This window comes from Malaclemys terrapin, chromosome 3, assembly GCF_027887155.1.
Source record: "Malaclemys terrapin pileata isolate rMalTer1 chromosome 3, rMalTer1.hap1, whole genome shotgun sequence".
Classification (NCBI taxonomy): domain Eukaryota; kingdom Metazoa; phylum Chordata; order Testudines; family Emydidae; genus Malaclemys; species Malaclemys terrapin.
In genome coordinates, this window is record NC_071507.1 from 77,830,787 (window position 1) to 77,857,877 (window position 27,091).

The 27,091-nt window shown below is 40.9% G+C and overlaps 1 long non-coding RNA gene across 1 annotated transcript; it reads left to right on the top strand.

Moving 5' to 3' along the window:
* The first annotated feature begins 179 nt into the window (after positions 1-179).
* LOC128834590 (uncharacterized) lies at positions 180-26,886 on the top strand. The gene is made up of 2 exons (XR_008444456.1): positions 180-382; positions 26,520-26,886. It is a non-coding gene; the product is annotated as an uncharacterized LOC128834590 (long non-coding RNA).
* Positions 26,887-27,091: the final 205 nt, after the last annotated feature.

A 27,091-nucleotide genomic window follows, 5' to 3' on the forward strand; every position in this document is an offset into this window, starting at 1 on the left:
GCAGGGCAGGACAGGGGCTGGGAGGCGAGCCGAGCCGAGCCGGCTGCTTAGCGTTGACGGGTGTCCAGAGCTCAGCTGCGGGGGGAGGGGCCCCGCTGAACCCTGGCGCTGGGCAAATGCAACGGTGACGTCAAAAGCCCAGTGGGGCAGGTTCAGAGGTGCCCTGTTCCCAACGCGCCTCTAAATCAGCCGGCTTGCAACGTGGTCCGGCACCGAGCCCAGTGGCCAAGGCTGGTTCCGCCCGCTGGGCTAGTCCCGGCCGAAATTGCACTCGGCACTGTAGGAGGGGCTGCTTTGTGGCCCCCAGAGACGCCGTCAAGCTTAGGGGCTTTGTGGAGATTTACCCTGGGCTTCAGCCTGGCGGACTTTGGGAGCTCGGAAGGTAACTAAACCCTGGATAGTGGATTTTCAGAGTTTCCTAAAAATCACAGGTTGGTTGTAATGACACTTGGCACTTCTCCAGCACCTTCCATTCTGGGATCTCACAGTACTTTCCCAACAACAATCATGATTAAACCCAACCACTCTTGTGAGGTAGGTAGGAATTATCCACGTTTTGCCTTTGTAGAAATGGAGGAAGAGAGGCTCAGATCCTGGTATGTAGTCGCCTAACGCCCATTGGTTTCAATTAGGCTCGTTTTGGGTCTGAGAATTTAAGATCATTGCCCACGGTGACACAGCTGGTCTGCAGCAGAGTTGAGATTTGAGTCCGGATCTCCAGGTTTCTAGAGTCATGATTTAATCACAAGAACACAAACTATTTGGGGTAGGGAATGGCTTTTTGTTGTGTGTTTGAACAGTGCATAGTGCAGTGGAGCTGGGACCTCTAGTTGCTAGTGCTATACAAATAAATACATTTTCAGAGCATTGAGACTACTGGAACAAAGAAAGACAACAGCATTATTGAAAGAAAAAGGAACAGTAACACTTTATGTTAAGGTTCCATTTACAAAGATTTATAAAGGGTTAGTAAATGATTAGTATATGTTTTAAGCATGTTACAGACATATTTTATAGATGGTTATGAACACATCAGTAGGTAGTTATAAGCCACACTTGTAGCCAGCCTCTTGAGATGTTTGACTTTATAACAATTGATTAACCATTGGTTAAAATGTTTTAAGCACTCATTAACCCAGCATAAATAGAACCTTAATATATCATGTAACCAAAAATTATAGGTGGGATTTTCAGAAACACTCAGCATTGGTCTAACTCTGCTCCCACTGATGTCAATGAGAGCAAAGTTAGCCCAGTGTTGGGTACATTTTGAAAATCCTACCTAAACTTCTGTGTTAACACTGCAAAGACTTTGGGCCCAGTCCTGCAGCCCTTAGTCAAGAAAAACTCCTATTGACTTCCTAATGACTTTGCCTGAAAAAAGACTGTAAGTCTGGATCTTTTATTAGGACTATTACCAATGCAGCAAGGTGTCTAAGCATGTGAATAACCCCACTGACTGCTCATGTGCTGAAATTAGGCATGTGGTTAAGTATCTTGCTGAATCAAGACCTATAGTAGTATAGGGAATGATTGTCTTAGATTGCCTTAATGCCTATATATTGTTTCATTGTGTATGTATACACAATGAAAAATTGGATTAAAATCTGCAAGCATTATTTATTATGAGAACATTTGACCATCTGAAAGTAGGAACATATACAAAGATTTACATATCTGGAAGCATAGCTTTTTTTTTTTTTTTTTTTTTTTTTTTTTGTTGATAGAATAAGCTTAGTAGAAGGCCCGGGGGGAAATCTTTCTCCCTTTCCTCTTCAATTTGATGTATTTTAGAGCACCTAGGCATTTAATTGCAAAGTTAATAGACATCAGTTAAATAAAACCACTTGCCCTGCATAGTGTTAAAGAATCATTGTCGCTTTATCTAGAATAAAAACAAAAAAAACTGTCAGACAAAAGCTAAACTAAATATCTGAACTGTGTATTGTACTGAATACATGTATTGAAAATATTTTATTTATTGCATACACAATCATTATTTTGAATAGCAGTATGCTAAAGTGAAAACAACTGTCCCTTGGGAACTCAGGGTGAAACCCCCCAATACAGCAGAATTGTGGTCCTGTTATACAGAGATGGGTAGGAGCTGTGCAGGAAAACTCAGCCCTGTGTGCAACAAAGCTGAGCTCCTTGCAAGGTAAACATAAACCACAGTGCAAGATGAATTTAAGGATGGCTGGGACAGTGTCAAGAAGATGCCCACTGAATCTGTAAGTACATAGATCATTGGATTCATGTAAATTGCGTCCAGGGATCTCATCCCCTAGTCCAGAGTAGCATCTGGAACAATAGCTATAAATAGAGTTGGGTTGGGTTTACTTCTCTCCCAAACCCAGAATAGTTCCCTGCACAGAGTTTAGGTGCCGGGCTATGTGTGGAAGGTGAGGGTGGGAATTCACCATGAAGGAATTTTCATGTCTGTAGTACCCTGAAGTGTCTGAGAGTTTTACACTCTACAGAAACAGAGCAATGTATATTAAAAATAATGTAATGTGGGTTCAGTTCCCTGGTTCCAACCAAGTTGCACTCAACATGAGACCTAGTTTAACACCAGAAGTGGGGGGCATTAAAGCCATCTACTTCACTGGGATTTTGCCTATCTGCCCTATTTAGGACAACTTTCCATCCTCTGTGCCACCAGAGTGGTACAAAGGAGATGGGGCCACAGTGTCTACATGTCAATTTAGAGAGAAACCAGAACCATTCCTCGCACTCAGACCTGCTGATAGGGGATTATTTTCCTGCTCTCTTCTTTTGCATACTACAGCAAGAAACTAGTGTAAATGAAACTATGAGTGTAACACTATAGGCAGCACACATCAACATGTGACACTGTATCCTCTGGGTGATAGTACTTACAACCCGTTACAACAATCATTCATAGAAAGATGAACTTTCTTTTTCCTTTGGTCAAGTGTACAAGGGGGTGCAGTTAAAGGGGCTATGCAGATGTAAGTAAAGTTAAAATGTCAAAACTACAGTAAAAGGAAACATCAGAATTGCCAACTCATGATTTTATTGTGAGTCTCACAATAACTGATGTTTTTCTTAAAGCCCCAGCTGCTGGATTCATGTGAATACAAGAGAATTTTAGCTTTCATTAAAAAAGAAGTATGTTTGTTGCCCTCATGGTTGCAGGTGAAAGCATGAAAATGTGACCCTCCTTGCACCCTATAAGGCAAATAAAGAGGACCAAAAACAGTTATTTAAAAAAAATCTCATGATTTTTCAACATTTAAGAGATGTTGCAATATTAATAACACTATCCCACAACAAGCAACAATTATACAATACAATAGTAAGGCAGAGAAACTCACAATATAGTTTTATAGAACATGCTACTTTAAGAGACAGTAGGCAAAATCTGGTTTATTTAATTGACATGAGCATCTCAAGCAAGATTTGGCACAGTGTGTCAGCTGGCATGTTAATTAGGACATCTGGTGGGGCTGTCGTGGCACCAGAGTTTTGCTGCAGTAATCAATGAGAGAGCTTACACCTGTGTAAACATCTCTTTGCAGAATGTCTCACAACAGTGTGACATTTCAATAGCAGAATATAAATAACCCCAAACGCTGCGTATAGTGGGGCTTTACCATATTATGAAAAGCAGCTGTATTCACAAAATGTCTTAGCACAAAGGAATAGTTAATACTTGCTATAACAGAGCACAGGCTATTCTGTTCAGTAGTCCAGATCAACAAAGGGACTTAGGTGCTACTGTAATCCACAAAACCTCTGCTCAACTGCCACATAAATCTGTAGGTACCTAAACTCACATAGTGCCTACATTTTTGCTGTAAAAATCCTCTTGGTGCATGAGTGACAACCTCTGGGCATGTGTACTGCTGCCTCGGTAGGCCCCTGGATGCCTATCTCATGTCTAAGCCCCAGCGGGATCCTCATACCAGGTGGAGATAGGCATTGCCCCATCTATCTCACCTATGGTGTCCAGTCCACTAAGTATGCTCAAAGCATGCCTAGCTGCACAGAAGATGGTGAGGGAGAAGAGGGCCTCCCTAATAACCTCTAGTCAAGTGGTTAGAGCACTCATCTGGGATGTGGCACACTGCAGATCAATTTCCCCTCTTTCCCCCTTCCCCACACCTAATGAGGAGAAAGGATTTGCACAGGAATTTCCTCCCTCTCAGATGAGTGCCCTAATGCATATGTGATGCTGGCAGACGAGGTGCCAGCTCATGCCAAGGTCCCCATGCCATAATTGAATGCTGACAAATACAGAGCTGAAATCAGTCTGGCTTACCTGTGTGTTAGTGTATTGTTAAAATAGGTATTCAAATTCTAAGAATATGTTTCGTGTTTAATGCATGCAGCAACCCACAAGTATTCAGATGTTATAACTGAGATTATTATATCTCACATTCATAGAATCATAGGACTGGAAAAGACCTCGAGAGGTCATCTAGTCCAGTCCCCTGCATTCATGGCAAGACTAAGTATTATCTAGACCAGGGGTTTGCAACCTTTTAGAAGTGGTGTGCAGAGTCTTCATTTATTCACTCTGATTTAAGGTGTCGCGTGTCGGTAATACATTTTAATGTTTTTAGAAGGTCTCTTTCTATAAGTCTATAATATATAACTAAACTATTGTTGTATGTAAAGTAAATAAGGTTTTTAAAATGTTTAAGAAGCTTTATTTAAAATTAAATTAAAATGCGAGCTCCCCGGACCAGTGGCCAGGATCCGGACAGTGTGAGTGCTACTGAAAATCAGCTTGCGTGCCGCCTTCAGCACGCGTGTCATAGGTTGCCTACCCCGATCTAGGCCATCCCTGACAGATGTTTGTCTAACCTGCTCTTAAAAATGTCCAGTGATGAAGATTACACAATTTCCCTAGGCAATTTATTCCAGTGCTTAACCACCCTGACAGGAAGTTTTTCTTAATGTCCAACCTAAACCACCCTTGCTGCAATTTAAACCCATTGCTTCTTGTTCTATCCTCAGAGGTTAAGGAAAAAATTTTTCTCCCTCCTCCTTGTAACAATCTTTTATGTACTTGAAAACTGTTATCATGCCACATCTCAGTCTTCTCTTCTCCAGATTAAACAAACCCAATTTTCTTCAATCTTCCCTCATAGGTCATGTTTTCTAGAACTTTAATAATTTTTGTTGCTCTTCTCTGGACTTTCTCCAATTTGTCCACATCTTTCCTGAAATGTGGTGCCCAGAGCTGGACACAATACTCCAGTTGAGGCCCAATCAGCATGGAGTAGAGCTGAAGAAATACTTCTCATGTCTTGCTTACAACACTCGTGCTAATACATCCCAGAATGATGATTGCTTTTTTTTTTTGCAAATACTACGCTGTTGACTTGTTTAGCTTGTGATTCACTATGATCCCTTTCCGCTGTACTCGTTCCTACGCAGTCATCTCCCATTTTGTATGTGTGCAACTGATTGTTCCTTCCTAAGTGGAGTACTTTGCATTTGTCCTTATTGAATTTTATCCTATTTACTTCAAACCATTTCTCCAGTTTGTCCAAATCATTTTGAATTTTAATCCTATCCTCCAAAGAACTTGCAACCCCTCCCAGCTTGGTATCATCTGCAAACTTTATAAGTGTACTCTCTATGCCATTATCTAAATCACTGATGAAGATATTAAACAGAATTAGACCCAGAAGTGAACCCTGTATTGTAAGGTAATATTTGAGTATTTGCATTGTAAGCCTTTGTAACAGTGTAAATCACCAGATAGGAGAGAGAGACATTAATTAGTGTGAAATGCTGGTCTCCAATGGAAGGTGTTATGTTCTGACTGACAAGGAGGACCAGACACCAGACAGACTAGACTGGAACATCAAAGAGGACAAAAGACTTTGCTGTTTACTTTCCACCAACTCCCCCTTCTCCCCCCATCCCCTTCCCAAACATGAATCTTGCAAGTGAATTTCTCCCATAGGCTGAGTTTGAAACTCAAAGTAGAAGTGGGAGAAGGGAATAAAAACCCCTAACAAGGAGGAACTGTAGCTTTATGCTGCTTGGACTCTGGGGGTGGGGTGGGGGGGGCAAAGATTACTAGGCATAAGCAAAAGATCCCCAGTGCTTAGCCTGGATTAGCCTACATGACATATAGAGTTTGCTTATTGTAGAAGTGTCTATTATCTTTTTTAATTTAAGATTAGAACTCATTTGTATGGATGTATGTTTACCCCCTTTAACCTTGTAAACAACTCTCATTTCTTTTCTTATTAATAAATCTGTATATAGTTTATTATAGGATTGACTACAAGTGTTGTCTTTGATGTGAGATCTAAGGTGCAATTTACCTGGGGTAAGCGACTGGTTCTTTGGGGCTGGAAGTCACCTGAATATTGGTGTAATTCATGGTGTAAGGGACCATCTATCACAAAGGTAGGCTCACCTGGGTGGTAAGACGGATCCAAGTATCCAGGGGGGACTGTCTGTGACTCTGTGTTAAGGCTGTTATACTGCCCGAAGAGTTTATGCGTGGTAATTGGTTGGTGAAATCTATGTATGGAACTCTTAACCAATTTGAGGGTTTTGCCCTGTTTCCTAACAGTCTGCCCTGAGGTTGGTGCTCATTCTCTTGAGCCACTGCAGGACAGCTTGGACTATAAGATATTCTGATGAGAGTGTCTCTGTCTCTCTTGTTGACACTGGTGCACTTTGTATAGATAATTAAATAAGTCTGGGCCAGACAGTTTGGTGCCTCCCTGCAGCCTAGACTTAAGTACCTAATATCCTGAGAGAAGCAGGCCTTAGGACACACTCCTCTCCTTAGCATCTCTGATTAGCTAGCTTAGGCAGCTCCCTGCAAAGTGTACTTACTTTTGTGGATCTCATTCTCAGCCACCTATCTCTCTTCATTCATTCTATAGCGAGCCAAGGTGCTTAACAAAGGGCTTGTGGATTCCAGTGATTTTCAAGGCATCTGCAAGTTACATGTTGCAACGCTGAGAACTTGTCTACAGTTGAAATGCTACAGTGGTACAGCTGCACCAGTGTAGCACTTCAGTATAGACATTACCTATGCCGAAGGGAGAGGTTTGGCACAGGTAATCCACCTCCCTGATAGGTGGTAGGTAGGTCGACTGAAGAATTCTTCCATCAACTTAGCACTGTACGCTGGGGGTTAGATCAGTTTAAATATGCCGCTCGGGGGTGTGGATTTTTCACACCCCTGAGTGACATAGCTATGCCAATGTAAGTTCCCAGTGTAAACCAGCCCTGAGAATGCAATATCTAAGTCCCTTTGTGGATCTGGGCCAGCATCTACAGATGTTTCTAGTAATCAGGGAGCTATACGCTCAAGTGATAGTTCCTTAGGCAGTCAGATCTGAACAGGCAGAGTACTAACATGTCCTATTGGCTGTGTTACTGACAACCTAATACCTTGTTGTAGACAAAGATTATTTTCACTTTCACCAGCACTAGTTTGAGAAAGATTTCCCTAGGACTGGAGTTTATACCCATCAAAAAATAATACCTTAAGGGAGAGGGTAAGTAGAATTGTGCATGACTAACATAACACATTTTGTACATATGACCACAGTAAGGGTAGTAATGTTATATCACAATACATTAAAACAATTATAACCCTGAAAATTATTGCATCAAACCATCTAACCTGGTCTCCCTCATCAAGTTCATAAAAGCGCTGAAATGTGGTGGGGAAAAAAGCTAGTTAGTCCTAAATGAATCTCCTTGTAACTGAGTCTTTTAAATAGGCAATACTTGTGTGTCATAGCTATCTGTATTGTTTAACTGAGCACTGCAGGTGTACAGAAACCGTTAAGTGAAAAGGTTCCTATCCTAAGGAGCTCACAGTGTCACTCAGGAAAATACAACACACAGGGTGACAATACTGTAGGGATGTGTGGAGATGCTATATAGCTAAATTTCACAGTTTTGCCATATAAACAAGCTTGGGACCAGTTTCTGACATCCTTCCTCATGCTGAGTCATACAAACCCCTAAGTGGTTCCATTGAAATCAATAGGAACCACTTGGTGATTAAGGTGCTAGTCAATGTGAGTAAGGGTATTGGAGACTGACAGGCTGTTTTACATGTGAAATATTTGGCATCAATAACATAACATGTTACATAACTGGAGCTCTTCTAGTCTATCCTGTCAACATGTTTTCATTTCAAATGATGTATAAGCTGTACCCTGACATCTGGTGGTGAATTATGGCGAGGGTGGAAAAGAACTTCAGGGGCTGATCTTGTTTGCATAGGCACACCCACCCGCCTAGCCTGGGACAACAACAACTGAAAGTGGTTACTTTGGCTGGTGTGGGATCCCCAGTTTCTCTGTTATTGGGGCAGGAAGAATAAAGTGGTGTTATCCTGATTCTGTGAATCAAGGCTAGTGGAACTGTTATATGACAGAGGGACTCACCAGTAACTAAGTAGCACTCGCTAGACAAGGGGCATGGGTTACAAAACCCAGTGAATGGAGAGAGGTTGGGGACAGGTATGTGTACCTGATGAAATGGGCTCCTTTTGAGGGCCTGGAACACCAATTCCACTACCCCCTCTCTTCACTGTTAAATAGTAGAGCTAAGTTTGCTTCCATTAGGAGTCTAGCTAGAAGTTGCTGATCTGAATTCACTTTGGGCCAATGGTGCCCCAGCACTGGGGCTCCCCTACTACAAGCTGAAATCGCTAAAATTGCTGAGCTGAGATCGCTGAGTGCTGTGTTACCAGTGGGGGAGCCTGAAGATATATTGTTTGTTAAGCAGCTGGCAGAGCCGAGCAGTTTGTGGGACGGTTGGAGCGGCCCATGGAACAGAGAGCGGAGTGGAGCCATTTGCAGGGGTAGCTGGAGTGGTTCATGGGATGGCTGGTGGAGTGGAGCGGCTGGCAGAGCTGAGCAGTTTGTGGGACGGTTGGAGCGGCCCATGGAACGGGGAGCAGAGCAGTTTGTGGGGACGGCTGGAGGAGTGGAGCAGCGTGGCGCGGCTGGTAGAGAGGAGCCATTCATGGTAAAGGCTGCAGCAGAACTCCACGGAGAGGTGGGGCAGTTGGCCTCGGACCACATAAGGGGTCCCTTAACATCCCGTGTGGCCCCACCCCCCATTTCCGCCCAGGCTGGGGGGGTAAAACTCTGCAGATAAACTTTTGAACTCTGGGGCGGCACTGACCAGGACAGAGACTTTGGGGTTGTTGGACTTTGGGGTGATTGGACTTAAGACCCTGAGGGGAAAAGGACACTGCCAAACTTACTTGGAGGTGGGTCTTTTGCTCATGGTTTGTGTTATGAATCTTGTTTGTGGTGTTTCCCCAACATAATGCCGCATTGTTTCCCTCCTTTATTAAAAGGCTTTTGCTACACTCAGACTCCGTGCTTGTGAGAGGGGAAGTATTGCCTCCTAGAGGCGCCTGGGGAGTGGTATGTAATTGTCCCAGGTCACTGGGTGGGGGCTCGAGCCGGTTTTGCATTGCGTTATTGAAACGGAACCCCTAGATACTGAACCTGGCCCTTGTTGCTGCCAACTCAGAGGGGCAAAAGGGTTACATTATATAAAAAACTTAATATTTCCATAAAATATATCTATCCAACTGACTTATTATGACAACAAAAGTATGGAACTATAAAGTTCAGGTTGAAATTCTGAGCTGACACTAGGGGCCAAATTCACAGCTGGTGTAAGCAGAAACAACTCAGTTGACCTCAGTGAAGTCCCATCTGCTTATGCAAGCAGTGACTGACATCTCTAATTCATCCCATTTTGTTGAGGCCAGTTGTAGCATATGTATTCAGCTCACCTACTGTTCTGACATCCCCACAATGCATAGCACACTTGTCTGTTTTTTAAAAAATGCTAACATTTAATAGACTTGTCTGGTTTGATCACAGTGTAATCAGAAGCTACACTCAGTCTGGGGAGGTTACCAGAAACAACATCCTGAGTACCATAAAGAGACTGTCGGCAGAATGGGGGCTTCCTATGAGATAGAGAGATCTGATAATATTATTGTATAAAGTTTCTCTAAGCAAACATCACTGTTGCAATGATTATCTGTTTTTTTTTTTTATCTCTGATATTTACACAGCAATATTTGTAAATCTGTTAAAACTTCCTAAAATAAATCAATAAGCAAACAGATAAAAAACATAAACACCATTTCCATTCCACTCAGCCAGGACACATGCAAAACAATGCATCTCCTTTTCTAGCCCACTCCCCTATCCCTCTTCTGCCCTCTTCCAGCTCCCTCCCTGTCCTGCCCAATCTCCTGCCCCTCCTCCTGAATAACAACTAGCTCCAATATTCATTTATTTCATTTCCCCTCAATCTTTGACCCCTCACATTTTCCCTACTGCTCTCCTGTGTAAGACTCATAAGTCAGAATATGTATATTAGAGTATTTTAATGTAAACATAACTTGTTCGTGTAAGAACTGGATGGAAAGCCAGGACTATGTTTTCCTGTGCCCTGTCCCTTTAAGGCTTGGAACTGTTCTGAAGAGATCACAGAAGGGACCGAGCTCTGATGATCAGCCTGTGGTTGGAAGAGGCCAGTGCTCCCTGAAAGGCCCTCCAGCAGCGGGCTCGTGTAAACTGTCTTTGGTTTTGGATTATGGCAAAAAACAGTAAAATGCTCCAGTTACAAACAGCACCCTTGTCTGGGAGTGGAACTTCCCCACCTCCCAGTCTACTTCCTGTCCATGACATTCCCCTGCACTAGGGCTTGCTAGCCCTTCCTCTGGCTCCCTGGCCTCCCTGCTTACGGTCAGGTTTTTTGGCTCTCAGGATCGATTGCTGAGACACCCTCTGCTGCCTCCCCTACCAGACATTCAGTTTGCCTCCCTGTCTTCAGTTTCTTCCTTCTCTTCTAGGAAGAGCCCCAAAGGGAACTAGAGGAGGTGCCAAAGATGCAAAATGCTGAGCAGCAAACTCATTTTAATCCCAAGGTCACCGCTGTCCCACACCAATTTGGTGTCCCCTCGTTTTTACTCTCCAAAATAATTAGTCAGAAAGGAAGAACCGTGAAATGGAGGTTACAAAAATAATTATTTACACGGAAGGAATGGCTCCCCAGGCCTTGGAAATTTTCCATATCAATTTGTGTCCTGCTCATTTTGGGTCATTGTCAGATGCAGCATCGCATGTTTGGGGCCTTGTCGGTTGAGAGGAACGCTGAGCCGCCAGGGATAAGAGAAAGAGAGGAGTCATAGCAGCAGCAGCAGCCTGCTCAGTCCACCCTGTTGAGAAGAGAACCCCACAAGGAGCCCTGGAGAATCTGAGGGGAAAAGGGTGAGACTGTGGCTGAGAACTGGAGGAAGAACTGCTGGATTTGTGTGGGGGGGAAGGACTTGATGTGTTTGGTGAGTTGTGTAACATGACACCCATTTTATGGTCAAAGTCAATTATCCTGAGAGGGTGTTGGTCTCACCAGGAAGCTGGGAGTCTCCCCCATTCCAGTGGGATAAAGTCTTGCAGCTATATGAAGTAGTGAAGGAGTGTAAAGCTGAAATATTTTTAAATACAGAAAATGCATCACTGGCCCAGGACTGAATCATGTCTGTGTGGGTCTTTGGGTAGGGGTAATTTTTGGGGAGAAAAAGGAAAATTTGGAGAGTGACTTACTAGGCTGGGGGAGGGGTGGGTTGGTTGGTTGATTTTTTTTTTTTTTTTTAAAGAATACAATGGCAGCTGGTTGAGGCTACTCAGCTGTTTGGAATGTTAAAAATCCTGGGAGCTGGGTTTGTGAACTAAGAGCACACAAAAACAACAAGGAGTCTGGTGGCACCTTAAAGACTAACAGATTCATTTGGGCATAAGCTTTCGTGGGTAAAAACCTCACTTCTTCAGATGCATAGAGTGAAAGTTACAGATGCAGGTATTATATACTGACACATGGAGAGCAGGGAGTTACTTTGCAAGTGGAGAACCAGTGTTGACAGGGCCAATTCAATTAGGGTGGATGTAGTCCACTCCCAATAATGGATGAGGAGGTATCAGTTCCAGGAGAGGAAAAGCTGCTTCTGTAATGAGCCAGCCACTCCCAGTCCCTATTCAAGCCCAGATTAATGGTGTTAAATTCGCAAATGAATTTTAGTTCTGCTGTTTCTCTTTGAAGTCTGTTTCTGAAGTGCACTTTTGACCATACAAGATGGTCAAAAGTGCATTATAAATGTATGATATGGCCCTGCAATTTAATCACATGGGTATCATCTCCATATTTGCATTTTGAATACTATAATAAGTTATTCACACACATCTTTTCAATGTCTTGTTCAGGAAGAATTTTTTGGAGCGGGGAAAGGAGGAGTTATCAAAATATTTTGCCCAACCTGGCTGAGACTACAGTTCACTCACTTTTTCCTCCAAGACATCAAGTATGTTCTTCCTGTAAAATGTTCGGCCTTTCCTTATCTGGAACTGGTATATTTTAAAACTGCCATTTACCCAAGTGGTACATTATTCCATTCCAGTATCTTTTCAGCTGGTTTTGAGATGTTTAACAGATTTTTTTTTAAATGTTTCAAAAATAGATGAGTTTGTCATTATAGTGATACCGAGGACTGATTGCCTGATTATTGCCACAGCATAATACACGCAGGTGCTATTCAAGTTTCTCCACTCCATTCATTTGTAGTCAACAATATCCCAGCCTTACTGCATGTCTGCACAGGGCCAAAGGTTAGCATCGCTATTCCATGGATGCCTCAAGGCGGCACTGCTTCGAAGTGGAAGACTGTTTAGTGTGAAGCGAATATTTACATCCTGTATTTCTTTAGCTGATTTTCCATTTCTTGTGGTGATAAGTTTGGAACAATGACATTATTTGATTAAACTTTCTCACAGAGTTACTGCTGAATGGACTGTTTGCTTGTAGAATTAATAAAAAGGCCAAGACACTTCATTAACATGCTTGGGATTGAGCTGGATTGGCGGCAGTGCGAGTTCAGTTATGCCAAAGGGCATGTGCTAAGGAAACTCAGAAAGCTTTTAAATCATATTCTTAAAGGTTGTATCAGTAGCTGTCCTTGTGAGAGTTTTAGTCCGGAACTCTCTAGAATATTTTTTCCCCATTCATGCTAGTGGTGCTTAGTGTGCAGAACTATACAGGCAGAAGTGGTGTGGTTTATTATTTTGGTTATTCAAAGCATCAAGCTTAATTTATTGCGCATTTGCTTGACCTATTGAAAAGTAAAACAAAAAAGCTGGCACATGTAAAAACTGTTATTCTCTCACACTTAGTGTTTGATCCACAAAGTAGGATCACAGAATGGACCAAATTTCACCCTGGTGTAAGTGGGCCAAACTCCATTTATCTGGGCTGAGTTAGAACCAATTGGCCTGATTCTCCACTGTCTTACCCTTTGTGTAGGCATTTACACCTGTGCAAAAGCAATTAATACCGTCTGACAGTACTGTCTTTGAAGGATACTGGCAGACGTGAATTCCAAAGCATTTCACAGACCTCATTGCAAGTCTCCACCACCAGCAGCAGACCATGGTGCAAACAGCAGTAGGTGACAGTGAGTGGCTTTCCCCTGGGCAGAGTTTGAGACAAAATCATATTTCCCCCCAAGCCTCTTAAACATATATGCAGAATTTATTATGAGACAAGCCTTGGGAGGTTTTGACAGAGGGGGAGTTGGTGGACCAAACTCAGTTATGCTGATGACATGATACTCTTGCTACAACCACCAACGTTATGCAACAAAATGTTGGAATCTGTAAAATCAGTTAGTGAGGAATAAGGACTATTCCTGAATGCCATGAAAACAAAATGCATGTACACTGACACAGCTAACAAACGCAAAATGCAAGCAGACATCACAATTAACAGACAAACTGTAGAGGCAGTGGATGAATTTAATTATCGGGGATCATATGTATCCAACCAAGGAGGCTGTTCCACAGAAATCAGAAGACTGCTAAGAATGGCTCACTCACCTAGGACCTCCCTTGAGAAAGTGTGGAAAAACTCTGGCATTCCAAAATGTATAGGATGTGGGACTGATGAAAAGCCTAAATTTTTTCCATAGTGATTTATGGATGTGAATTGTGGGAAGTTAAATGCTGACAAGAAGAAAATTGAAGTTGTGAAATGTGGTGCTGGCAAAGACTCTTGAGTATGTCTTGGATGAGCCACCCCCCTTCCCCCCATGTCTATGTTAGAAATATTATTGGAGAGAAGCAGATCCTGATGTCAGAAAACAGATGCACAACTATATACTTTGATCACATTAGGGGTAGAGATGGAAATAACCTTCAGAAGGTTATTATGGAAGGAAGTAGTAGGGGATGACCAGCAAGGGGATGTTTGCATGGTATATGGCAGATCACTGGAAGCTGAGCTGCTGAGGGCTTGAAGTTGGTGATGGATCATAAAGGCTTTAGAAAATTCTGCTATGATGTCACCAATATTCAGACATGAATAAATGGATTTACTTACTTAAAATGAGTGCATACATGCACTTTACCAGGAGTAAATGACTATACAAAGGCCAAGAAGACCAACATCTTCAGTTTCTCTGCAAAACCAATGTGGCAAATGTAATTGTGCACACTATGTTGACAAGTAAATGGTAATGGGTAAATGAATAATGAACAAGTAGTCTTTTCCCAGTGGATTCAGCTGCAAACAATCCCTTGTTCCTAGACACAAGCAGCTGTCTTTCTGCATTGCTAAATACTGTACAAGCTCTGACTCATATACATGTTTAAAATCATAAAAATTTAAGCCCAAAGTATCCTCCAATTTGAAATTCAAAGGTCTGATTCTAATCTCATTTTAATAAATTGTAATGCTGATATAACTCCCTTGATTTAATGGAGTTATTCCTGATTAATACCCACAAAATTCACACACACTTTGTTTCAAAGACTGGAGATTTTTCAGAGGAATTATTTATCATCTCTTCAGTGAAGTATGGCAGATCACTGGAAGCTGAGCTGAAGTATGTGAGTACAAGCAAAGTTTTTCCCTATATCTGTTTGCAATAGTTTTAAAAGTTCTTGACTTATGAACAATGTTTAGTTAAAAAGTAAAACAACCTTATAAGTGATGAGTTTTCATATAGCTTTGTGCTGAGTCTGATAATCTCCTTGTTTTAAAGAACTTTTTAATACTCTCATTTTTTTGAAAAATCAGTATTTCAAAGCTCTCAATTATGGCTGCTAGGTGCTGTAGTAATAAAATAATAAATGATGATAATCATGGAATCATAGACATGTAGGTCTGGAAGGACCTTGAGAGAGAGAATATCTGATCTTCCCATCTTGATCCAGGAAAAATTCCCAAGGAACTAAAAATGCTGGGGATTCTCTGAGGAAGCCTTCTAAAGAAATTTTATGAATGACCATGTCATCTAATATGATAATAAAAGGTCATTAAGAAAACCAAACTAAGAACTACTGCTTGTCTATGGGGGGAAAAATACTGTCTGGCAATCTACCCCAGGAAGAGGTCTCTTCCCTATCACCACCTTTTTGATGCCACTAGCAACACAGTACTTTGAAATAAATTTGTTGTCCTTGAAAAGTCACCATTATTTTAGGAGATGACAGTCTCCATAATAGAATTTGTTGGCCATCCTGAATTATGGGCAACACTGAAAGTGTTGACAGTCCTTCTGAAACAGATTGTACAGTCAGGGCTAGATCCTCAAGCTATGACAATTTATACCAGCTAAGGATCTGCTCATCCTGAATTTCTATCCCCATATATTTTCATCTTAAAATAAAGTGAAGTTTTGACCCTAAATTTTACAGTGGCACAAAGAGGCAGTGTTGCCTAGTGGTTAGAGCAGGGGACTCAGGATTGCTTAACTTTATCATCAGCTCTGCTACTGACTCTCTGGATGACCTCACTCTCTGCCTCTGTAAAATGGGTATAATAATACATGTTGCCTAGACACTATACAGTGATGGGTGCCCTGGAAATACATTAGTTAGATAAACACATTTATCAACCTCTCTCATAGGTGTTGAAGGATAAATTAATAATGAAAAAGCACTTAGAGATTCCTCCAGTGCAGGTGGGGTATACATTAGAGAGGGACCAAAATCAAAGTCCCGTCATCCTCCCCCGCACCCTCCCGCGAGACAAGTTCAATTTTTAAGCATAGCTATTTCTCTGTAATGAGCCAAATCTGATTGCCTCAAACAGAAAAAGTTCAGAATCAGTTTAGGACTTCAGACCCCTACATTCAGAATATTCAGTCTATGATTTTGGTATTGCACATTACACAGCCTTGCTTTGGATCTATATTTGGATCTAGAGCTTAGCTATATGTGATATATGGTTCAGACTAGGGCTGTTGATTAATTGCAGTTAACTCATGTGATTAACTCAAACAAATTAATCATGATTAATCACACTGTTAAACAATAGAGTACCAATTGAAATTTATTAAATATTTTTGGATGTTTTTCTACATTTTCAAATATATTGATTTCAGTTACAATACAGAATACGAAGTGTACAGAGCTCACTTTATATTATTTTTTATTACAAATATTTGCCCTGTAAAAATGATAAAAGAAATAGTATTTTCAATTCATCTCATACAAGTACTGTAGTGCAATCTCTTTATCATGAAAGTGTAACTTACAAATGTAGGGGTTTTTTGTTACATAACTGCACTCAAAAACAAAACAATGTAAAACTTTAGAGCCTACAAGTCCACTCAGTCCTACTTCTTGTTCAGCCAATCGCTAAGATAAACAAGTTTGTTTACATTTACGGGAGATAATGCTGCCCCCTTCTTAATTACAATGTCACCTGAAAGTGCAAACAGGCATGCGCATGGTGCTGTTGTAGCGGGCGTCACAAGATATTTACATGCCAGATGCGCTAAAGATTCATATGTCCCTTCATGCTTCAACCACCATTCCAGAGGACATGCTTCCATGCTGATGACGCTCGTTAAAAAAATAATGCGTTAATTACATTTGTGACTGAACTCCTTGAGGGAGAATTGTATGTCTGCTGCTCTCTTTTACCCGCATTCTGCCATATATTTCATGTTATAGCAGGCTTGGATGATGACCCAGCACATGTTCATTTTAAGAACACTTCCACTACAAATTTAACAAAATGCAAAGAAGGTACCAATGTGAGATTTCTAAAGATAGCTACAGCACTCAACCTAAGATTTAAGAATCTGAAGTGCCTTCCAAAATCTGAGAGGGATGAGGCGTGGAGCATGCTTTCAGAAGTCTTAAAAGAGCAACACTCTGATGCAGAAACTACAGAACCCGAACCACCAAAAAAGAAAATCAACCTGCTGCTGATGCATCTGACTCAGATGATGAAAATGAACATGCGTCAGTCCGCACTGCTTTGGATCATTATCGAGCAGAACCCGTCATCAGCATGGACGCATGTCCTCTGGAATGGTGGTTGAAGTATCATGGGACATATGAATCTTTAGCACATTTGGCATGTAAATATTTTGCGACACCGGCTAGAACAGTGGCATGCAAATGCCTGTTCTCACTTTCAGATGACATTGTAAACAAGAAGCAGGCAGCATTATCTTCTGCAAATGTAAACAAACTTGTTTGTCTGAGCAGTTGGCTGAACAAGAAGTAGAACTGATTGGACTTGTAGGCTCTAAAGTTTTACGTTGTTTTGTTTTTGAGTGCAGGTTTTTTTTGTACATAATTCTACATTTGTAAGTTCAACTTTCATGATAAAGAGATTGCACTGCAGTACTTGTATTAGGTGAATTGAAAAATACTATTTCTTTTGTTTTTTACAGTGCAAATATTTGTAATTAAAAATATAAATTGAGCACTGTGCACGTTGTATTCTGTGTTGTAATTGAAATCAATATATTTGAAAATGTATAAAACATCAAAAAATATTTAAATAAATGGTATTCTTTTATTGTAAAAAGTGCAATTAATCGCAATTGTTTTTTTTTACTTGCTTGACAGTCCTAGTTCAGACCAATCTCTAATTAAAAGCAAATTATTATTATTATTAATTTATTTACTCTTGTAAAGTTCATTTGTAATGAAAGCGAGAAAAGGCAACCCTTATTTGTTCTTCTGGCTTTGCTGCTCTCCACCTTCATGTTGTTTTTTTTCTGAGTTATTGCTGCGTGATATTTTTTTCCCCCCCAGGGACTATTTGCTAGATACCTTGCCAAGTTCAGATCAATTTTGCTACCAAGTTTCATCTTGAGAAGGCACCTGTGGTGGGTTTAGCACCATACACGGGCAAATATTACTTCATAAATATTTTACGCTACTTATGAATATTCTATTCTTTTCCTGGAGCTTTTCTATAAATGTACTAGACTGTCTTGGGCATTAGTTTGTCCCTGTGTGGCTTTGCTAATCTTTCTAGATGAGAGATGTTTTAGAAAGAACAGAGAACAAAGGCATCAGAAAAGAAAGCAAATAGAACCATAGTTGATGTCAGCTATGGGTTTTTATTTCAAAAAGGCAGGTTTTGGGAAATGATGAGAATTAGTTAAAGAAGTTAACTGGACTGAATAGTTCAAGGACTTCAATGTGGAGGAATCTTGGAATTTTTTAAAAATCAGCTATACAAAAACGATGTGCAATTTGCATCCCAAGCAAGGGGGGAAAACTGGCAGGGAAAGGCTCCAGACTCAGCTGGATGAATACAGCAACTCAAAAGGGTTATTAGGAGCAAGAAGAGAACCTATAGGGAATGGAAAAAACCATTTGATCAGCAAAGAAAACTACAACTCGGAGATTAGAAAATATAGGAATAAAGTGAGAATTGCTAAAAGTCAACTGAATTAGCTCTTGCCAAGGAAATTAACATAAAAGGTTTTTTTAGTTACATAAGTAAAAAAAGAAATAGGAAAGGATGACGTTGGGCTGCTATGGGTGAGGATGGGGAAGAGATTAAAGATAATCTAAGTATGGTCCAAAAACTAAATGAATACCTTGCCTGGGTTTTCAAAAAGCGTGATAATATGGAACAGGTATATGAAGGCAAGATGGCTGATGGGAAGAAGTGTCAAAAATGGAAATTACCACGTCTGAAGTGGAATAAAAATTCAAAGAGCTTAATGTGCTCAAATTGGAGGGATTGGATATTTTCCACCCTAGAACACTGAAAGAACTGGCACATGAGATTGCTGGTCTGGTAGAAAGGAATTTTAATACATCTCTCTATTTGGGAGTAGTACCATATGACTGGAGACTAGCTAACATTGTACCTATATTTAAGAAAGGAGGGTGGTGGGGAGTGGTCCTGGCAATTACAGACCTGTTAGTCTAGCTTTAATATTATGCAAGACTTTGGAACAAATTGTGAAGGAATGAATATTTAAATTCATGGAGGTAAACGGAAAAGGGAAAGTAATGTAAAATGGGTTTCCCAAGGTTAGACTGTGCTAGATTAACCTCATTTCCTTGTTGAAGGAAATGACTGATTTTTTTATACATGGGAAATGCAGTAGATCTAATATATTTGGACTCAGTAGAACATTTGACACAGTAACACATGAGAAATTATTAATTAAATTAGAGAAGATGGGGATTAGTACAGGAATTGCAAGGTGGGTATCATGGATCTGTCCATGGTAGAGTGCCCCCTTTAGGAGCTATGTGGAGAGAACACACAGGTGAGTCCACTTACTCCCGTTCCAGTGGGTGCTATGGAGATGTGTCATTCTAGTGAGCCAGCACCCAACCCTCCAGCCAAGGCCTCTTGGATGTTTCTTCTCCTCTCGGGGAAGAACAGCCCACTGTCAGGGTATGGGCCTCTTTTACTTCAGAGAGCCCTGGGAGTAGCACAGTCCACTTCAGAGTTTGCTGGGTCTCAGTCTTTTCCCTCTTTCAGCTCACGGGGTCCGTATTCTTCTGTGAGGGCCGAGACTCTGCTGGCTGTCAGAACCTCTCTTCAGGGCTAGGGAGCTCAACAGCCTGTTCCCTTCTTAGGGTTGCCCCCATCTTTGTCTTTGAGTGCAGCAGCCTCATCGTATGAGATTACAACTGCCACTTTCTTCATTCATTTTTAGCCAAGTTTTATTGTTTTTATATCCTTTCACTGAGCCTACTATCCATAAGAAAAGGCAGAAAGAGGCAGAAAGGCTTTTTTTAAAAAAATTTTTTGCACTATTCCATTTCCCTGACATTCTCATTAGTCCCTTTAGGGAAGAATCTTTGATTCCAAGCCAACATTTTTCATAAAGAAACTTTCTATAGAATATTGCCATAGGACATGATCAATAGTTTCTTTGGGTTTGCACACATTACACAACCTACCTTTATGTCTTTTTAATAAATTTAACTTATTGAAGGAGCAATGACCTGTTAACACTGTAAAAATGATTACTTCACTTTTCCTGTCATGACTGGGCAGTATAGTATTATTTTTGAGCATATATCATAGAACCTTCATCTGTTTGTTTCCTTAGTGTATAACTCAGACCATTCCTTCGCAAGCTCCTTTGTGACTATGCTTTTAAATTCTTGTCTTCTTAAGGGTAACTTAATATCCTCCTCTTCATTTTTTTAGAGCAAGTTTTGCTGCTTTGCCAGCCATCTCATTTCCAGGAATTCCAATATGTGCTGAAATCTATGATACTGTTACACAGATACCTGCTTGCATTATTTCCGTAGTTAGACACATTATTTCACTTATGTCATTTCTGCTTTCTGAAGTCTCTGTTCTGATTATCATTATGGCTGACAAGGAATTAGATAAAATTACAGCTAGTCATACAGCTCTTATCCAGGTTAGTGCCAACATTATCCCCATTAGTTCAGCCATCAAAATGGTCCCATAATTCAATAGCCTTGTAGATTTCTGGATTCCGAGACTAGTAACACAGAATGCTGTTCCCATTCTACCCATGCTGTCAACTTTTGATCCAAAGCTGGCCCCATTTTTCATAAATACATTCAGAAATGTCACTGGTCATTATGTGTGCTTTTCCTTCCTTCAGTTTTTTCATACAGTTCAAATCCACAAATGGGGGAATAGCTGTTCAGCTGTAATTTGAGTTCCCATGACTAAAAATGTTTAGTTCTCTCTATTTTTCTTTTTTAAAAAAATCTCCTTTTCCCATTTTTTGACCCTGATAGTTAGGGCTCTGTGACTGTCAAGGAGGTAACTGATTCCATGACTTTCCATGACCTCCGTGACTGCTGCATGGGCCAGTGTGGCTGATGCCAGAGCCGCCCCAGCAGCTGGCTCCAGGGCCAGCTGCTCAGGTGGCCCCTGGGACAGCCACACAAGCCAGCTGCTGGAGCGGTGCTGGGGACAGCCACACCAGCCACTACTCCGGTGGCCCCCAGAGCAGCTGCAGTCCGCTGGCCCCGGCCTTGTACCATTACTGCATAACTATTCATCACATTTAATTTTGAAAAGGTCCCAATCAGCTTTTTGAAAATTCCAGATAGGAACTCTTTTTTGTATTTTTGACATTTCCTCAGCTTGGGTATTCAATAAGTGTAGGGAATTGATCAGTTCCCATTCCATCATCTTTATGAATTTCCTAGCTGAATTTACTAGCTATATTGTTTGTTGTAATTCCCAGATCCAAAACCGAAAAGGATCCATCCACTAAATTAAATCTAGATTACCAGGTTATGCATATCAATAAATTGTTCTAAGCATTTGCCATTTATATCAGTTTTCTTACTTCCCTGTAGCTCATTATGACTATTAAAGTCGCCACAAACTTTGAATGGGTTTTGACATGAACTAATTTTTCTAGTTTTAAAATAACTACTTTTTTACGTGTATTATAAACATTATAATTGTGTAGATAAGTGTTTTTGTTCTGCAAGGGATTCTCAATAGCATTATATTCAAAACTTAGTTTCTGCACATCAATTTTGATGTATCTAAGTCCCTCTTTTATAAATTATACAGCTTACCCCCTGTCCCCGGTAGCCTCTTGAGCCCTCTGGAGTATATCATATCCCAGAAGACTGAACACAAGTTTACTTATTAGCTATTTTTCTTGCACACACATTACATCATGCTTTTTCCCATTTCAAAGGTGGGGGTTCTTAAATTCCTGTCCATGCATTATTAAACTATGCACATTCCAGCTAAGGATCATTAAGACTATATTATTTAAGCTGTATTATTGCCTTCATTTAAAGTTGCATGAATACAGTTTGTCAAGAGGTTGTTTATCTTTAGATATTTTTCTGCTGCTTTTGCTATGATTTTAATCCTTTCATTTCCCCCTTTCTTCAAGGTGCAGTTAATTATGTCTATAAAGTACACTATAAATTTCTCTTTACTTACAAGCAATACATTATCTCCCCTTCCTCTTGTATTCTCTTCCCTGATGAGAGATGTATTCTGCTGCTGCTATACGTCTTTTCACTTGTGTATTTTTCTTTTTCTGTTGTCTGCAGTGGGTAACTTTTTGGTAGCCTCCACATGAGATACTTTTTGAATAATTTTAATTTTCTGTATTTCTCTAGCTTGTTCTGTGAGTGCACATCCTTTATATACTGCATTGTGCTTTCCCCCTGCAATTAAGTTCAGTTCCTTCAACACAGTTCTCACATGAGTGATTTCCTCCACATTTACTGCATCTCATTGTTCCCTTACAAATGGCTGCCCCATGTCCAAATATTTGACAATTATAGGAATAGGATGGGAAAAATATATGGTTTAACCAAGGAAGATTGATACCCCATTTGGATCCTATCTGGAAGTGTCCCACCTTTACGTGTTATTGCATACAGGACACCAGAAGATCCTGGGACCCAAGTGGATAAATGTTGCCTGAATTCTGCCCATGGGGAGTCCCCATGCATCATCTCCCTAAGCCCCATCACCCAACACCAAGAAATATTGTGTCTGACCACAGAAATCCCCAAGATACCCTCTAGCTCTGCAATTTCCTCTCCAAATCAGAAAGCACTGAAAAAACAGAGGAGATCTGCCTCATCCCTTCCACAAACAAAATGATGCCTGAGCCTGATGGAATGCAGCTGATGGCAGTGCTACAACAGGTGGCCACAGATACTGTTAGAATTAAATTTGCAGTTTCCACCCTACAGATCAACATGACTAAGCAGTAGAGTGCACTACAAGCTCTATTCAGAGAACATAGAATTGATACTCTTGCAAAGGAATTCAAGGCCTTGGATGTAGACTATTCTTCTGCCCCCTCCCAGAAAAACTCAGACCCCTCATCAATCTAAGCTATGTAATCAACAAAATTCTGTCCCAAAAGGTGGTGTTTGCTTTATTCGGTTTGAAGGAAAACCACTGGAAATCTGGTGAAAGAGCTGGCAAGCTGTTGGCTTGCAGATTCAGGAAAAGGCTAACAGATATAAGATTGCTACTATTTCATGATTGTAGCAATAAATTCTATACAACACAGTCAGATATTAAAAAACAATGTCAATAGTTTTATTCTAAACTATATTTAGCTGAAGAAGGAATCAGTAAAGATGCCCTAGATAACTTTTTTAATGGATTGCCTCTGCTATAGATCTCTGACTCTCAGTACAAACTTTTAGATGCTCCTCTAGAAATCATGGAACTGACTCAGGCGATAAAAGAAATGAAGTTTGGAAAATCTCCTGATGCAGATGGGTTCCCAGTTGAATTTTACAAACAGTTCTCAGAAACTTTAACAGCTAGATTATAGAATACATTCAATGAGGCCAGGAATAAGCAAACTCTTCCACCTACCACAGGTGCTGACTTTCTCTGGGCCCTGGGGGTGCTCAACCCCCCCCACTCTGCCCCAGGCCCTACCCCAACCCTACCTCTTCCCTCAAGCCCCCACCCCTGCCTCACCTCTTCCTGCTCCCACTCAACCCCCACCCCTCCTCTTCCCACCCAGTTCCACCCCCTCGCCTGAGCACGCCTCATCTCCCCTCCTTCCCCTCTCCCCAGTGCCTCCTGAATGCCAAAGAACAGCTGATTGTGGCGGGCGGGAGGTGCTGGGAGGGAGGAAGGGAGAGGAGTTGATTGGAGAGGCCGCTGATGAACAGGAGGCGCTGGGGGGAAGGGAGGAGCTGGCTGCCGGTGGGTGCTAAGCACCCACTAACTTTTTTCCACGGGAGTCGGCGCCTATGCCACCTGTTATAAGAGAAACTGTAATTTCACTTATTCCTAAACTTGGGAAAGACCTGAGATCATGTAGTAATTACAGGCCAATTTCTTTAATCAGTTCTGATGCCAAGATTTTCGCTAAATCTCTTGCTATACAACTGGACAAAGTTCTCTCACATGTTGTACAGATAAATCAGTTAGGTTTCCTTGGTAATAGACATGGTTCAGCTAATTTGCATCAACTGATTGATATTATTACCTCTTTGAGAGATTCTAAAGAATCCTTAGCTGTCATTTCTTTAAATGAAATGACCTAAAAAGGCCTTTGCCCACATTGCCTGGGATTACCTTTTCAATGTGTTAGTAAAATTTGGGTTTGGTAAAATAATTTATTGCTTGGATTAAGCTTTTATACTGTAGCCCAACTTCCAGGCTACATTAGCTCATATGTTTTGGGAGTGCTCCTGTATCAAGAATTTCTGGTTTGAGGTAGGTCAAAGGACCAATTTGATATTGGAACCCTCACCCCTAAGTTTCATTTTTTGATATATCCCTGATCCCTAGATTACCCGATAACAAGGCAGCATGATTCCAATGTGCAGCTCTGATTGCTAAAAAATTCCTCCCCCCAAAATGGGAAAGTTGATCCCCACCAAATATTGATGCTTGGCTCAGTGGGATGGCTGACGTCGCAGCTAATGAACGACTGGCATGCCTGAAAAAATTCAGACCAATTAGGGCTGATTTTTTAGAGGTCTGTGATTAACATAAACCCTGAAGGTAGATGTGTCACTTCCCTTCCTTCTCCTCCCCTTACCCTAACACTCTTTATTTACTTCTAGATGCCAGAGGATAAACTCCTGTCCCTTCTAGATGCCTGCAGCTGATCATGGGAGGCCTATCTAGGAGTCCAAAATAGGAATCTAAATGTCTGGCATGGCTGCTTCTAGTAGGCGCTAGTCCTGGGTGAAGCCTAGAAAGGGAAGGCTTGCTTTCCCTGCCCTAATACAAGTAACCTGGCCTAGGCGGGGGTCTAACCTTGACAACATTGGCCTTGGATCTCTATGAAGGACTAGAGTTTATATTTTGAACTAACATTTACATTCCTATTTTGAGTTGAGATATAATTTGTTTTCTGTTAACCCCAGAAAGGAACTGGACTGAGAGCAGACCTGGCCAGAAGGCTAGGCCTTGGAAGTGGTAGACCACTGCAGAATCAGGCCACCAGAAGGTGCTAGAGAGGCAGAACCCCTGCAATGCTGCATCTTGACATGAGGGGGCATTCTGGGGGTTACGCCATTACAGCAATATTAATGTAGTGGTGTGTCTTCTTTCTCCACCTTTATCTTTGCTTCAAACTTTGTGGCCACATGGGCTCTTCACAACTATAATTTATCATTACTTTGACCAGACCTATGTTGAAATATTAAGCGAAAATAATTTTATTGGATTTTGTTCAGGCTCAAGTTTTGGCAATAGGCCATTTGACTTTAAAGATTAATAAGAAAGCTAGCTTTGATAGTCTCTGGTTATAAAGTGTGACCAGGAAGAAGGAAGAAAAGATTACAAACCAGCCTAATGTGAAGATCTTTTTATATCTATGCCAGATACAGCTACACCTCTGCGACTTTTGGTTGTATTAAATGCTGGAGAAAAAAAAATCAGTAAGCTATTTATCTTATTTAATTTTTCATCCATTTACACTATATATGGATGATTTGGCTATAATTTCACACACCATAAAACTGAAAAATATGTGCAGTACCAGCTGCTTTGTTGTGCAGTTAAGAGATAATCACACAGTATTTCTATATTCCCTACAATGTATTTTGTCACCAGTGAAAGGGAATTAAAATAGCCCCCTAAAATCAATCAAGGCTACTGCTTTAACACAGAATTGCTGATAACATTTGGTCATCCTCCACTACACACATCCATATATACAAATGGAATTCTAGCTTTCAACTATTGTTAAATTTAATGTTTTGTAACCTGAAATGTGCAGTTTCTCTACTAAAATAGAATTAATCCTCTTCAGAACAAGTCTTAATCTGGCTTTTGGCACCAATTGTGCTACTATGGCAAAATCCAATAAATTCCTTTTTTTATTAATTAATGGAGATATCCCATCTCCTAGAACCAGAAGGAATCTTGAAAAGTCATTGAGTCCAGCCCCCTGCCTTCACTAGCAGGACCAACTACTAATTTTGCCCCAGATCCCCAAATGGCCCCCTTAAGGATTGAACTCACAACCCTGGGTTTAGCAGGCCAATGCTCAAACCGCTGAGCTATCCCTCCCCCTGTTTTTGATACCACTAATAAAGATGAGCCTTGTTTGGGTTTTTCCTCTCCTTCCCCCACCACACATGATCAGTGATTGAGGTCCCATATTTGTAATCAACACCCTATTGACAACATGCAGTTGCTCATACAGCTAATTCCCCAGGTTTTGAAGATGCACAGAACCTCCTATGTGGTATTGCCTCAATCCATAAAAATGCTGTGTTTGTGTTTTACAGCCTCCTAAGACCTTCCTCTGGTTTCCTTTCTTGCTGATGTCCTCTGGTGCTGGAAGTGCAGGAGAAGGGCGCTGCCTGTGGAGCTCCTCAGTTTGATCAAGCAGGGCCATGCGGCATCAAGCCAGGGACCTTGATGTAGAATTTAGATCTGACATGCTGTACAGTATCCAGACCTTGTTTCTAACTTTAACCAAATATTATATTCAAATGAAATACAAAATCAATATTAAGACAAAGGAATTTGTGTAATTATTATACATTATCAATGGTAACTTCAACTAGGGAATTATGATAATGTCACTGTTTATCAGACCATATCCTATGTGACTTTTTCATGAACAGCTCCCATTAAAGTTAAGTGACACACTTTCTCTGCTCATGATTATCTGTAGTAAATATGTATATTGTGGTAGCGTCCAAAGGTCCCAAGTATTAGGTAGTTTTAGGGTAGGCTAATATATTCACAAAATGATCACTGATGCAAAATCCCCATTGTCTACATAGGAGCTTTATGTGAATGAGGTGAACAGAATTTGACAGTAGTGGATTTTAAAATGAGTGAAAATAAAGAT